This window comes from Chelonia mydas, chromosome 21 (assembly GCF_015237465.2).
Source record: "Chelonia mydas isolate rCheMyd1 chromosome 21, rCheMyd1.pri.v2, whole genome shotgun sequence".
Taxonomy (NCBI): Eukaryota; Metazoa; Chordata; order Testudines; family Cheloniidae; genus Chelonia; species Chelonia mydas.
The window spans coordinates 2,551,029-2,564,415 of record NC_051261.2 but is presented as its reverse complement, the minus strand read 5'-3'; the positions used below and the strand labels follow the sequence as shown (position 1 = coordinate 2,564,415).

General features: G+C 48.1%; 1 long non-coding RNA gene across 2 annotated transcripts in view; it reads right to left on the bottom strand.

The window, feature by feature from the left end:
* LOC122463469 overlaps positions 1-13,387 on the bottom strand; it is a 63,120-nt gene that overhangs the window by 45,459 nt on the left and 4,274 nt on the right. The gene's annotated exons all lie outside the window — the stretch shown is intronic.

Below are 13,387 nucleotides of genomic sequence, written 5' to 3'. Positions count from 1 at the left end.
ATTGGCTAACAGAGGTATCTGAACTTGGGGGGAAAGGGGGCGAGCGAGGGGGAAAAATAATCACTCACTTGCACAAAGAAAAGGAGGACTTGTGGCACCTTAGAGACTAACAAATTTATTTGAGCATAAGCTTTCGTGAGCTACAGCTCACTTCATCGGTGCCACAAGTACTCCTTTTCTTTTTGTGAATACAGACTAACACGGCTACTACTCTGAAACCTGTCACTTGCACAGTGTCTCTCAAAGGCTGCTTGACTGAGGATTCAAACACTTTGTGAACAACTTGTTACAAGAGTGTCACTGTAGAAATCCAGTTCAACCACTTGCCTGGTTATAAATAAAACAGCCACTGACCTTGGAGATTAATCAGTGGACTCGTGTCTCTGGGTGATGTCACCCCCTGTCAATGTTGGGCCCCGTCTGATCCACCGATGACAGAGGCTGTGCCTGGCTGACCTCCAGAGAGGGCAGGGTTCTAGGATTTATATGGGGGGGGGGGGGGGACGGATAGCTCAGTGATTTGAGCATTGGCCTGCTAAACCCAGGGTTGTGAGTTCAATCCTTGAGGGGGCCATTTAGGGATCTGGGGCAAAAACTGGGGATTGGTCCTGCTTTGAGCAGGGGGTTGGACTAGATGACCTCCTGAGGTCCCTTCCAACCCTGATATTCTATGATAACCAATTCTCCCCTCACTGTCTCAGCAGTATACCTGCTCTCTCTATACACCACACCGATTGCCTCTAGGTGATGAAGGCCAAGCAACGTAAAACCAGGGCTACTCTGCCTCGCCCTGGTATTTTTAGTAGCGGCGCACTGCTCCTGAGCTTTGGGGGCTTTGTGACTAAGGCACTTGGATTTGCCACAATTAATCCGAATCTGGTCAGTGCTGCACAAGGCATCGGCCTGTCCACCTTATGGACACCGCCGAGAAGAGGAGCCCTCTGGGCTCTGCTCTAAACCGAGACCTCATCAACAGTCAGGAAGGCACCCAGCTCGGGCTGATTTAGTTTTATGTTGCAAGCCAACAAGCAGCACCTCCAGCTAGGGATCCAGGGAAGAGGGCGAGAGAAGCCGAATTCCAGGCTGCAGAGATGATACATGCAGCTTTGGAGGCTGGGGGACAATTACCCGGGACAGAAAACCAGGCACTTCTCTGCCTCTGAAGTCACAATCAGCTGGGTCTGGCAGGCACGTCACAGCTACATGCATGACCCAGTAGGGGTTAGAGGCTGGCTCTCCACTTGCATAGCAGATATTGGTACCTGAAGCGGCTCAACTCATTCCCCCAGTTAGACTACTGGCTGGAAAGCAGCCTTGTAGCCTGGACGCAGCTCTGTGGCTTATACTTCAAAGCAAAAAGCTTGACAGCCGCTCCTACTGCCTGCGTCTCTTCCTGCCACACAGTATTGTAATTGTGGTGATATTAATAACCCCCAAAGCAGCTCAGTGACCCTTACCCTGTCACAAAGCAATGGCTATTCTTTGTTATTGGTGGGAGGCTGGGAACACAGGGCTAATTGGACTGGTAAATATTCTGGAGAAGCGTCAGGGTCATAGCTGTATGGGAGCATCATGGGGATTAGCCTTCTGTCCCTGGGACAAACCTAAACACAGTTGGCCCCCCTGCTGTGCTGTTTTCTCTCAGAACAACTCTTCTACTACTGTATGTTAGCAAAGGGGTGACTTCAGCCCATGCAGAGACCCGTGATTCTGGGTAGATGTGCACTGGTAGGGTGTGTCTGCACATGCTGTCGCCACACCTCCGATTGTAGCATAGAGGTACCCATAGGGTCGTCACAGCTGACAACTAACTGGCACACATGAGAGTCCCTGACGTCCACCACCTGAGCTGGAGAAGCCCCAGTGGCACTTACTAGAGGCTACGGGCCAGATTTTCAAAGGTATTTAGGCACGTAGGTGCTGCTGCTGAAAATCCACCAGGCACCTATCTGCATATATAGCGAAAGGTTTTTAGGGGGTCTAAACACTTTGGTGCGGGGACTGCCTCTCACTATCTGTGTGCCGAGCACAGTGGAGCTAGGCGTTGCAGTGATACAAATAACGAACCTGGATAAGTCTGAAATGCCTCCTTTTCAGAAACCATTTTCATGCTCTCCCCCAGGCACTGTGTTTCGTCGACACCAATATCCTGGGAATGAAACCAGCACTTGGCCAAGAGCGGGAACCTGTCAGGTGGTTGCTGAGACATTGAACCTCAGGCCACAGAAGTCTGAATCCTCATGTCAGGATGGGGACAAGCACTGGGTAAGATTTTGGTGGGACACAGCCCCTGTTTCAGGCACTTGTAAACCGGTCCCTTAGCAATGAGAAACAGGGACCGGTTTACATGAAAGTCACAAACTAGAGCAGCAGGAGTGTGTGTAAACAGGGAGGTTGCTACAGTTTTCTAGGCAACATCACAGGAATGAGCCCAGGGGGGTCAGACACAGAAGAGGTCCTTTTCCTCCCCCCTAAGTTCCAGGAATGGCCTCATCTATCCTCAGAAAACTTTGGTCCCCTTTGCCTTCTGCTCCATCACTACAGAGATTGGGGGGTGGCAGCAGTGCCAGGACAGAACTAGAGAGACAGCAGCCTGCACGATGCATCAACTGTGTCCGGTTCAAAACTGCCCTGCATCCTTCCAGGTGTTTGGAACGTTGCAAAGGGGAAAACAGCCCCTTGCGGCTGACAGCCACATTCAGAGAGCCTTTGGAAAATGCCAAGCATCCTTCTATTTAGATACAACAGTCTGCGAAACTCCAGGAGCAGCGTTAGCCAACACCATGGCAAACCCACCCCTGCCTGGCCTACACTGGTGCACCCACCATGGGGGGCATTGGCAGGACACCTGAAGCTTCTCCACGCTGACGAGCCATCCACACAGAGCTAGATAACACAAGAAACCCAAAAGCTCATCACCTCCCTACAACTGCAAATAAGGGGAACTGTAGTCTCCCAGCACCATCCATGGGGCACTTACATAAGCAGTTTGTGAGAGAACAAAGTAATTAGTGTGGGGGGTCAAGATAATTAGGGGGAGACACTAACAAAACACTTCTGAAGAGTATCAATAATTTCTGTTTGTTTAGCTCCTGTTTCCATGGTGGTGCGAGAGGTTATGAATGACCAATTCATTGCTGTTTTTTCCTAGCCATCTGAAGTTATTAACACAGACCTAAAAGTGAGACCAAATGGTTTAATTAAAACTGCCTCACACTTTGGGAAGTTTAATTCCTCTCCAGCTAGAAGGAAACTTTCTTACAAATATGTATTGAAGTAGAGAGGTAGGCGCTCACTGGACTAATGGGCAGTGATTCAGCATTAATGATGCTGGGCCTCAATTTATTACACCATAAAGTCAGAGTTTCCAAGCAGCGGCCCAGGGTTTCATTGCAGTATTGGGTGCTCCTTCCCTACAGAGGGTTAGAGTCAGCCACTGGCTAGCACCTGCCCTGCATTGAAACCAGTGTGACTCCTTACAGACACTTTTCAGAGTCCACAGGGGGGGTCACGGGGTGCACTACTCACCACTGGTCTGGCACTTCCTCCTGGTCACCCTGGGGATTAGCTCTCGAGGTCAACGTTCCCATCCACAGATTGCACACCATGGCTGTCTCTCTCTCACAGGTCTGCAGCCCTTCTCCCGCTCCAGGAATTGCAGCATAGATAGCCCTAGAGCTGGCTAACTGAGTGTTCCCCGCTTCCAGGGTAGAGGAGTCCTTTCTCCTGAGCAGTCTTCCCTCTCACTGCCCCATGGTGCCACTCCCTCAGTGCCCTCTACTCTAGGCTCCAGGCTAGGGACCCTCAGCTCAGCAGTTCTGGGCTTTCCTCAGCCCTCACTACCACGCCTGGTTCCCCTTCTCTCTCTGGGTGTGCCAGCTCCAAACCCCTTCTCTCTTCCCAGGGAGTGACTGCTGCGTGCCTTTCTGCAGCATTTCACCAGCTACTCTCTGGGTGTGCCAGCTCCAAACCCCTTCTCTCTTCCCAGGGAGTGACTGCTGCCTGCCTTCCTGCAGCATTTCACCAGCTACCTGGCTTGGGCCCTGCTTGGGCCCTCCTGCACAGCTGAGCCTGCTTTCAATTAGTTCCTTGCTCTCTGGCTCTTCCTTCAGGTGCAGCCTGTGGAGTTAATTGGTCTGCCTGGCCACCTTAACCCCTTTCAGTCCTGTGTGGGGAGGGTCGAGTCTGACCCTGGATCAGTTGCATAAATTGCTGCATGGGAGATCCCAGCAGCCCTGGAGTTGGGTGGAGAGCCCCGTTGCAAACATGGAGCTTTCACTTTTCAAGAACTGTGGCCCTTTCTCAGGTAGTTTGATTATCTTAGGTGCCAGAGACATACAGCATAGGCCACCATGGACCCATGTCACATAGGTACATACCCCTATTATGGAGGCTATCAGATGCTACAGTGAGCAAGGGCTGTATAAAAACCAGAACACAGTTATCAAATGGGCTATTGCCATTCACTCGCGGGTGGAAAATGGCCTAGAACTGAGAGGAAAGCAGCATCTATGATAGGCTTCCGTCCTCCTATCAACTCCACAAGGAGTCCTGTTGCCAGGCATGGGTCTGAGTGTAGAATCAGGGCCTTAGGGTACGGGTGGTCAGCCAGGGGGCCGTGACCCATCACGGTATCACAAACAGTCCTCGGGGGTTGTGACCACCCTGCCCTTCGCCTATTGCTAACTGGGACAGGGATGATTGTAGCTAGGTCCCATGTAGACAGTGGGGAGGTCCCAGCATGGGGAGGTTTAAGGCCCACTCCCTCGCTGCCATAAAACAACAAATGGCACCTTTAGAGTCTTGTTGGAATCCCACCTAACCAAGAACAGTTCAGCTTCCTATGAAAAACCTTTGGCAGGTCCTGGAGACATACCTCCTTTGCTCAGATGCGCCGCACACAAGGCTTTCTGCAGAGAACTATCCTCCCTGCCCGCTTGGTGACAGAGTTCCTTGGTCATGTTGCCTACAGAGGATCAGGCTTGACTATCAGTGTCACTTTAACGTCCTGTTCCAAAATAAGCTGTTAATAAATGGTCTATTTATAAGCAGCTGCGTCTCCTCAGAAAACAGGTTTCGGGTGAGGTCAGAAGGACTGATGCTGGGGGTTGTTTTGGGACAACGATTTTCCTCTTGAGATTCCAAGCAGCTGTGACCACGCAAGGCTCAGAGTTGTTTTAAAAAGGAAGTTTTAACACAGTGAACAGGCTCCCCCAGAGCTCTCTTTCCCTGTTACATTATTGATCTACCTCAGGGTACAAATCTGAGCCCCTGCGCACCCTAGAATTACAGCTTACAGGGTTAGAAGCTTCTACATCAAAGGTTAGTGTTATAGCTCCAGATAACACGGGAGTTCCCATTCACAGGAGTTCATGCACGTTTTCCTCCAGCTTTGCTTTGCCAAGGGGCTGAATGTGACAAGATTCTCTTGTTCTGGGGGCTGAAACCAGAAAGTTTTACATTTAACCAAAACAATAGGTTCGCCTCACACTCACTTATTGTATGTATTACAGCAGCACTTACAGCCCCAATCCAGGTTTTGGCTCTATTGTGCTGGGCGCTGTACAAACACATAGTGAGAGACAGGCCCTGCCCCAAAGAGCCTGGACAGAGGCAGGAAGGATTGCTGTCCCCATTTTACTGAGGCCTAGAGAGATTAAGTGACATGCCCAGGAAGTCTGTCAGAGCCAGGCACGGAGCCCAAATCTTTTGGGTCCGAGGCAGTGTCTTATCCACAAGCCCTACCCCTCTCTCTACTGCCACCAACAAGTAGAGCTGGTCAGGAATTTTCTGACAAAACATTTAATTGGAAAATGCCAATTTATCAAGACCAAAACTTTTTTGCGAGAGACGATCTGAATTTCACAACTAAAAAAAAATTGAAAAAAATTTGCAAGTTATCTAAATGAAACATTCTGAAACTTTTCAAAATAAAAAAATGCCAGTTTTTCAATTCAGAACAACTTTATTTAGAATTTAAACTAACTATAGTAAAAAAAATATTAAAATGACCAAAATGGAAACATTTTTAAATTGACAAAACATTTTGTTTCTTGAAATTTGAGATGGATTTTTTGTCACAACTCAGGATGGGAATCGTTTTTGAAATCTCAAAAGCTTTCATGGGTTGGGAAAACTGTTTCCCACCCAACCCTACTAAGAAGTCTGAGACGTCACAAACCAGCCCTCCAAACAGGTATGCTACGGCACGGTCCTTTGCGGGCTGGATGCCACCCACCATCAGTTCTCTGGAAACAATGTCTACAAACTTTTTTTTTTTAATTTCCTCATGCTCTTTTCCTCCTTTTACAAACCTCAAAAAAAAATCAAAATCAATGATAAAGCCAACTGTGTGGGGGTGGGGGTGGGTGGGGGTGCGTGCGCACGCACACACACACACTGCAGCCCCCGGATCAGAGGCATGCTGACAAAGCAAAGGGTTACTACTAACAGACACAACAGCAGCCACACCAAGCCAGTGCCAAGACCCGGCGAGAGCCAATAGCCACCTTCAACACCAAGGGAATGAGAGTTTCCAGAGTGACTGACCTGTTAAGAAAATAGTTTGTTCCTTTGAAGTTAATGAACCATGAAAGCCTTTGAAAGCAGAGCCTTGTTTATTTACGCACAGCAGCTCATGTGTATAAAACACACACACATTCTGTGCACGCTGCTAATTTGAATGAAAGATCAAATACACACTCTTCCGGCCAGAGCCAAGCAGGCCCCAGCATGCAGCAGTTTGTAGAGCAAGACTTGGGCTCCCTCTCCTTGTGAAATCTTCAGCCACTTTGAGCCACTTAAACCCCACCGAGATTTATTCTTAAATACAGTCGAACAAATACAAGCCTGATTCAACGCCCCGTGAAGTCAACGGGAGTCTTTCCCTGTACTGTAGATCAGAACCTAGGGACAGATTTTCAAGAGGACTCCACTTCCATCAATCACTAAAATAAGGAGCTATGTTTCCCAAAGATTTCAGCATAATGGGTGCAATTTGGATGCTGAGCTCTTGAAAAAATCTGACACTGACTATGGGTGCTGTGCACTGTGAAATCTGGCCTTGTGGGTGCAGCTCCAATTCTTTCTCAAGGACTAAATTAAATCACACACACACACACACACACACCCTCCCTTACCTTGCTTTTTATGAGAGCCAAATGGAAGTCAAAGCACAAAGAATGTCCCCTCCCCACTCTAAGAGCGCTCTTATCTCCACTGTCCACCCAGAGCCTAAGCCAGTCGCTCCATTACAAATCCAGAACCTCAGTCATTCCAATCCTGACCAATTTTCGGGCAGGTTCTAAGTTTGCCTAGTGGAGGTCCCATCCATAGACCCAAGTGATGGGGCTGCCCATTTGTATTCTTACCAACTGGAAACGAATGTGCTTTAAAGCACGATACTTGTCATTTCTTCTCTTCCTTTGCTGAAAAAGAACAAAGACCAGAGCCCTAGGTGTCCATTGTGACAGCACAACTATCACCACCTAAAGAACATAGCTCCCAGCTCTTCATCCATCCTAGGGTGGGGTACAGCCACCCATCACCATAGTATCTGGGCTCCTCCCACATAGAATAGATTGGCAATAGTGCAGGCCCTTGCAGCCTTCTTAGGCCTGGTCTACATCTACAACTTGGGTCCTCCTAGCTACATTCCACGGGGCTGTAAAAACTTCCATGCCCTGTGTGACATCACATTGACCTGACCCCCACTGTAGATGCAGCGAAGTCAATGGAAGAATTCTTCACCAATCCAACTACCACCTCTCAAGGGGGCAAATTTACTACAGGGATGGAAAACACCTCCCATTGCTGTAGTAAGTGTTTGCACTACCACGGCATAGCTTCACGGCACAGCTGGGCCGCAGTAGGACTTCTAGTGTAGATATGCCCTTAGAGTATCTGGCTCCTCTCTCTTTCGGGGGGCATAGAAAGCTCTGTGTGTGACGGGGTGTAGGGTTGGAAGTGGGATGAAGCAAGAGGAAGAAAGGAGGAATAGTTGATGGGAACTATCAGAACAATTTTCAAGAGGTCATGATGGATTTGCCATCACTAGGCAATTTTTAAATCAAGACTGTAGGAATTATTTTGGGGGAGGTCTCTGGCCTGTGTTACCAGAGATCACACAAAATGATCCCTTCTGGCCTTGGAATCTATATTTTTTCCATTAGAAAATGCCAATTCATCAAAATCGAAAGTTTTCCCTGGAAAGGGTCCGTTTCAATGACTTTAAAAATAAGTTTTGAAAAAAGTTTAAAAATAGTCAAAACATTTCTCAACATGTAAAAAACAATCTAGTTTTCTGGTTCAAAACAACTTTGTTTCAACATTTAAGTCACAGTTTACAGTATTTTTAATGTTTTTAAATGGTCACAATCAAAATAAAATGTTTCAAAATCAACATGCAATGTTCTAATTGACCCAACCTGTGTGTTTTTTATATTTTTGGTTCACGAAAATTTTCAAGATTTTGACCTTTCATCCCAATTTGGGACAGGATCATTTTCTGATCTCATAATTTGAGTGAATATCAGCCTGTTTACAGTGGGAAAGCATCATGAAATAGGAATGGTTGGCTATTATTTCCCAGCAATTATTGATGGGAAAGCACAAGACTCAGGGGGCCTGCATCTTGGCTGGTTTTATAACCCTGCCAGCAAAAAATAAATAAAAATTCAGAGCCATGAATGAAAATTCAATACCCAAGTTCCGGCACTGAAGAAAGTTACACTTCATGGTAACAGCCTAAAGCAGAAACATGCCCCCCCGTGGGAAATATTACCAACTAGAGAGTGTGCCCCAGGCTATTGTATTAGGTTGAAGCGAATGGAATACAGTGTGTTCTGCGAGCAGCCCTCAGTGTTCGCTGGCCGCAGAAGCAGCCGTGAGATCATAGCACACTCTACACTATGATGAGGCTTCTAAACAAATCCACAGGCTCCAACAATCGTCTATATATAGATATTTCAATCTTTTGTTCCCAGTGGGATAGCTTTATAAATAAGATGTAATGCAATATTTCAGTTGGGTCGCAGACAAAAGGACCAAGTCCCGCTGGCACTTGCTTTCTGTCACTGTAATTTTGAGAAGTCTAATTGGATTAAAAACTGGCATATGTCTCTGGTCTCAGTTTCTTAGGCCAGTGAAGTCATTATTTAATCTAACAATTGTAGTATGAAGGAAAGAGCAGAGAGCGCCTGGGGGTGGCTCTGGCTGGAGACTTTGGCAAAGCAAAGGCGGCAAAAGATCCCAGGACTCCAGCAGATACTGAGGTTTGCAGTCCCATGAAAGCAATTAGGCACCACTGAAAGTGCCTGAAAAGCCACTCAGAGGAAACCTGCTCCACGCTAGTCTAGACACCTGCTGGCATCCAACACCAGGGAAGGACAAGCCAGCTAGGGTCCATGACAAAGAGACAGCTCTTCAAGGTAAGATCAGCCTTTGTGAGTTGCTGGACAAGAGTTTTATTGTGATAAGGTGTGTGGTTTTGAACCAGTATGCAGCAGAGGGGCAGATCCTCAGCTGGTGTGGTGTCATCGCTCCACGGTCAATTGAGCCAACGCCATGCCCCAGTGTGTTTGGGCCAACAGAAGCAAGTCTGACTGAGGCCATGATGGTAAATCCAGCACAACCATATAGAGCGGAGGGAAGTTGCGATGCAAAATTTGGTGACTGGGGAGATGGAGGGACCACAAGGCAGAGAGTTACAGGGACAAACAGGGCCTGATTGGAGTTGAGAGAGTGAAGGGTTCCCAGTGAAGGGTAGGGTTACCACCCTTGTGCTCCCAAGCACGGAGCAGCAAGATGAGCTGCTCTGTGGGCTGCCCACTGAACCTCAGAAAGTGGCATTTCTCCCATTTCCTTGCCCTGCTTTGGGAAGGGAGAGGCTCTGGCTGAGCCCCCGACAGCCACCTGCCCTGTGATTAGAAGACGACAATCTTCTGAAGAGGCTTGCAGCAGGAACTGGGCTGCCTGCTCTCCTTGCACTAAATGGCAAGGGTGAAATCCCGGCCCCCACTGAAGTTAAAGGGAGTTTTGCCGCTGACTCCAGCAAGCTAGGATGTCATCTCAGTCCTGGGGGTATATGGTCTCTGGGATGTCCGATTTTGGGTGCTGTCATGTGACAGTGCTAAGGAGTCACAGAAAGAGCCGTTTTCTTCTAACACTGAATAAGGAACTTTACTAGAATAAAAAAAAAACCAGCGTTATCCCTAAGCCTTCTGTCCATCTCTACTTCCAGTACCTCCTCCAGCCCCCAATTCCTGCCTGGATTTCTGTTGTAGATTTAAAGAAACAGTACACATCTTCATGAAGTCTTGCCAACTGTCACAACTTGATCATAGGTCTCAAGATATTTGGTGTTTTTCTTAAGGCTCTAGTTCTGTTGTTACAGGACAATCTCAGCTTTCATTTAAAATGGAAAGTAAGTTTCTCCTGGTGCAAGAGAAAAGCTTGAGAAATGTGAATCCTGACGGCTTAAAACCCCAGCAGGCAGATCAAAAGAACCCAGCATTCATCATTCTTTAAATTCCCATGAATCCAGGGGCCTGACTCATCATTTTTGAACACTCAGGATGGCGATACTGAAACCATCAAATGGTACCGCTCACCTTACACAACTACCTCACCATAGTCTTCACCCATTTGGTTGCTGTCTGAGAGGTCTGACTTCCAAAGTGCTTACCTTAGACCCGCTTATTCTCGCTTCCTCAGGAGTTTATATCAGAGATATTTAATAGGAATGAAAAACAAGACCCAGAAGTTTGAGGGTTGGGTTAACTTTATCACAGAGCCCCGAGACCATGCATAGCACCTGGCAGCTCATCCCTACCATCCTGTCTATTCCAATTAGGGGAATTCTCCCTCTGTGCTTATGTTACAAGGTGGAGTGGGGTCAGACTGCTCTGAAAGGAGGTGATGCTGGGGAAACGGAATACCATGGGGACTCTCCTTGAAATCCTTTCCATTAAAAGAAGAAAGCCAATTGCCTGGATCCTGATCCCTGCACAGGAAAGCCGAGGAGATCAACCCCAAAGTGTTCAGAAATCATGAGTCAGATCCCCAAGCTCTCCGCTCAGGCAGGCAGTTCACGAAGATGTTTTCCTACCCAGTCCTTCCTCTCTGCTGGGTGAGCCCAACTAACAAAACAGATCCCAGGTGCCTACATGGATGCATTAGCCACAGTGAGAAGACAAATTCTGCAGGCTCAGGCCCTCACTCCTATGCACAGTTCTCCAGTCTTCCAGGGGATTACTCAGGTGAGTAAGGGCCTTGAGGGATCAGGACCTGCGCTAGAAGCCAAGCGTCTGCTGGCAATACAACTGTTTAAGTTACCTTAAGCATCAGTCAGTGTTAAGTGCTGCAGTCACGGTGGATTTCAGCATGTGGTGAGCGCAAGAACTGTCTGTGCTCCCCCCAGCTCCTGATTTCTGTTGGCCTGCTTCTGCCGCGGGGAGCCTTGCCACTGCAGGGAGCATGCAGCAGCCCTGCTGCGCCTGACCCCATTGTAGGAACACAGGGCTGGCCAGACTGGGTCAGAGTCCTGGCCCAGGGAGACCAGCATCCTGTCTGGGAAAGGTTTCAGAGTAACAGCCGTGTTAGTCTGTATTCGCAAAAAGAAAAGGAGTACTTGTGGCACCTTAGAGACTAACCAATTTATTTGAGCATAAGCTTTTGTGAGCTACAGTATGCATCCGATGAAGTGAGCTGTAGCTCACGAAAGCTTATGCTCAAATAAATTGGTTAGTCTCTAAGGTGCCACAAGTCCTCCTTTTCTTTTTGTCTGGGAAAGTGGCAGCATACGGCACTTCCAAGGAAGGCTGTCCGAACCCTGCTGTAGAGATGCACACTGGGTCAAGGTCCCAGTGATTTCAGTGGGCGTGCACAACCTGCATCAAGCAGATCTTAGACACCTGGTTAATATTTCTGACTGAGCTTCCACTCGGGGGGCTTGTAACTTCAGGCAGTAGGAAGTATTTTAACATGAAAGTTCTATTCGCTGCATTTCTCATTGTATTAACAGTCAGATCAATTATTTGCATTACGGTAGCCCCTGCAAGGCTCCTTGCCACTGGGTGCTGCACAGATGGACAGCAGTGCCATGGAGAGCTCACACACACACTTCAGACACAGGGTGGGAGAGATGGGAAGCGACTTGCCCAAGGTCATACAGCACACCAGGGTCAGAGCCATGAAGACAGCCCATGTCTCCAGTCCCAGTCCAGTGATCTAGCCATTCGGTTATGCTGCCCTCCCCTCAAATACATCGATTTAATAGCGTTTTGTCCAAAGCAGCAATTTACCCAAGCAGGGGTGGGAGAGAAATCCTAAATTGTAAAACATAGAAACCTGGCCTGGGGTGAACTCTTAGTTATGCAGCCTAAAAAGGGCAACTCAATCTCATGCTTCAGGGCATCATCTTCTCCTCAGCAAGGTTAGGAAGGATTTCTCCTACCATAAAGGGATCACTCTGCCCACAGCAACTGGCTATTTCTGCTACAATGACCAGCGCTGCTTAAACCAGTAAAGCTGGTCAGCTAAGACCCTGACCCTGCCAACATTTATGCACATGCTTAACTTTAAGCCTGTGAGTAGTTCCAGTGAAGGCAATGAGACTTAAGGCAGGCTCTTCAGTGTTTACAGGATTGGGGCCAAATGCTTAACTCCCTGCAAGGATTAATTGTAAATGTTTGCAAAGGGCTGCTTTGAAGATGAAAGGCACTGGGACAAAGTGTGAAGCATTTTTATTACTCTCTAGCTGGGAGTCAGGAAACAAGTTATCAGGGGAGATTATAAAGATACATTGAACCCCAGAATTTTTGCCCGAAACCATTCCTTATGAGAAATCAAACACCAGTGTTGCTTCAACCATCCCAATGGCCAAGGCCTGGGAGCGAACCTGTCCCTCTCCCACAGCCTTCTCCGAGAACTTGAAAGGAAATCCTAAAAAAGCCAAGGGTTAAAGGGGTCTCTTTTTTCCAGGCAATGTGCTCGGAATCTCCCTCGCTCTCCCTGTGCACATCAAACCAACGACACATACACTGCTCCTCTCCCCTCTGAGCAGAGCCAGAATTGGCCCAAAAACAGGACAGACAGGAAGCCACCTGAGATCCCCCCCCCCCCCCCCCCCGCGTAGAGAAGCCGGCATTTGTAACTGCTTTTGCTACAGGTTGGAATAAACACTTTGGGACTTGGACCCAGATCTGCAAGATGCAAGTGATTTGGGGGTGAGGGTGAAAAGCCTTAAAGGAGCCTAATTGTCAGAGTCTCACACTGGGCTCCCCAAATCACTCCTCACTTTCGGGAATCTAGGCATTGCTGGTTAGTGACTCACACAGGAGGGAGTTCGCAGAATCATCCCCCAGCTGCTCTGGTTTCTCTCGCCCTC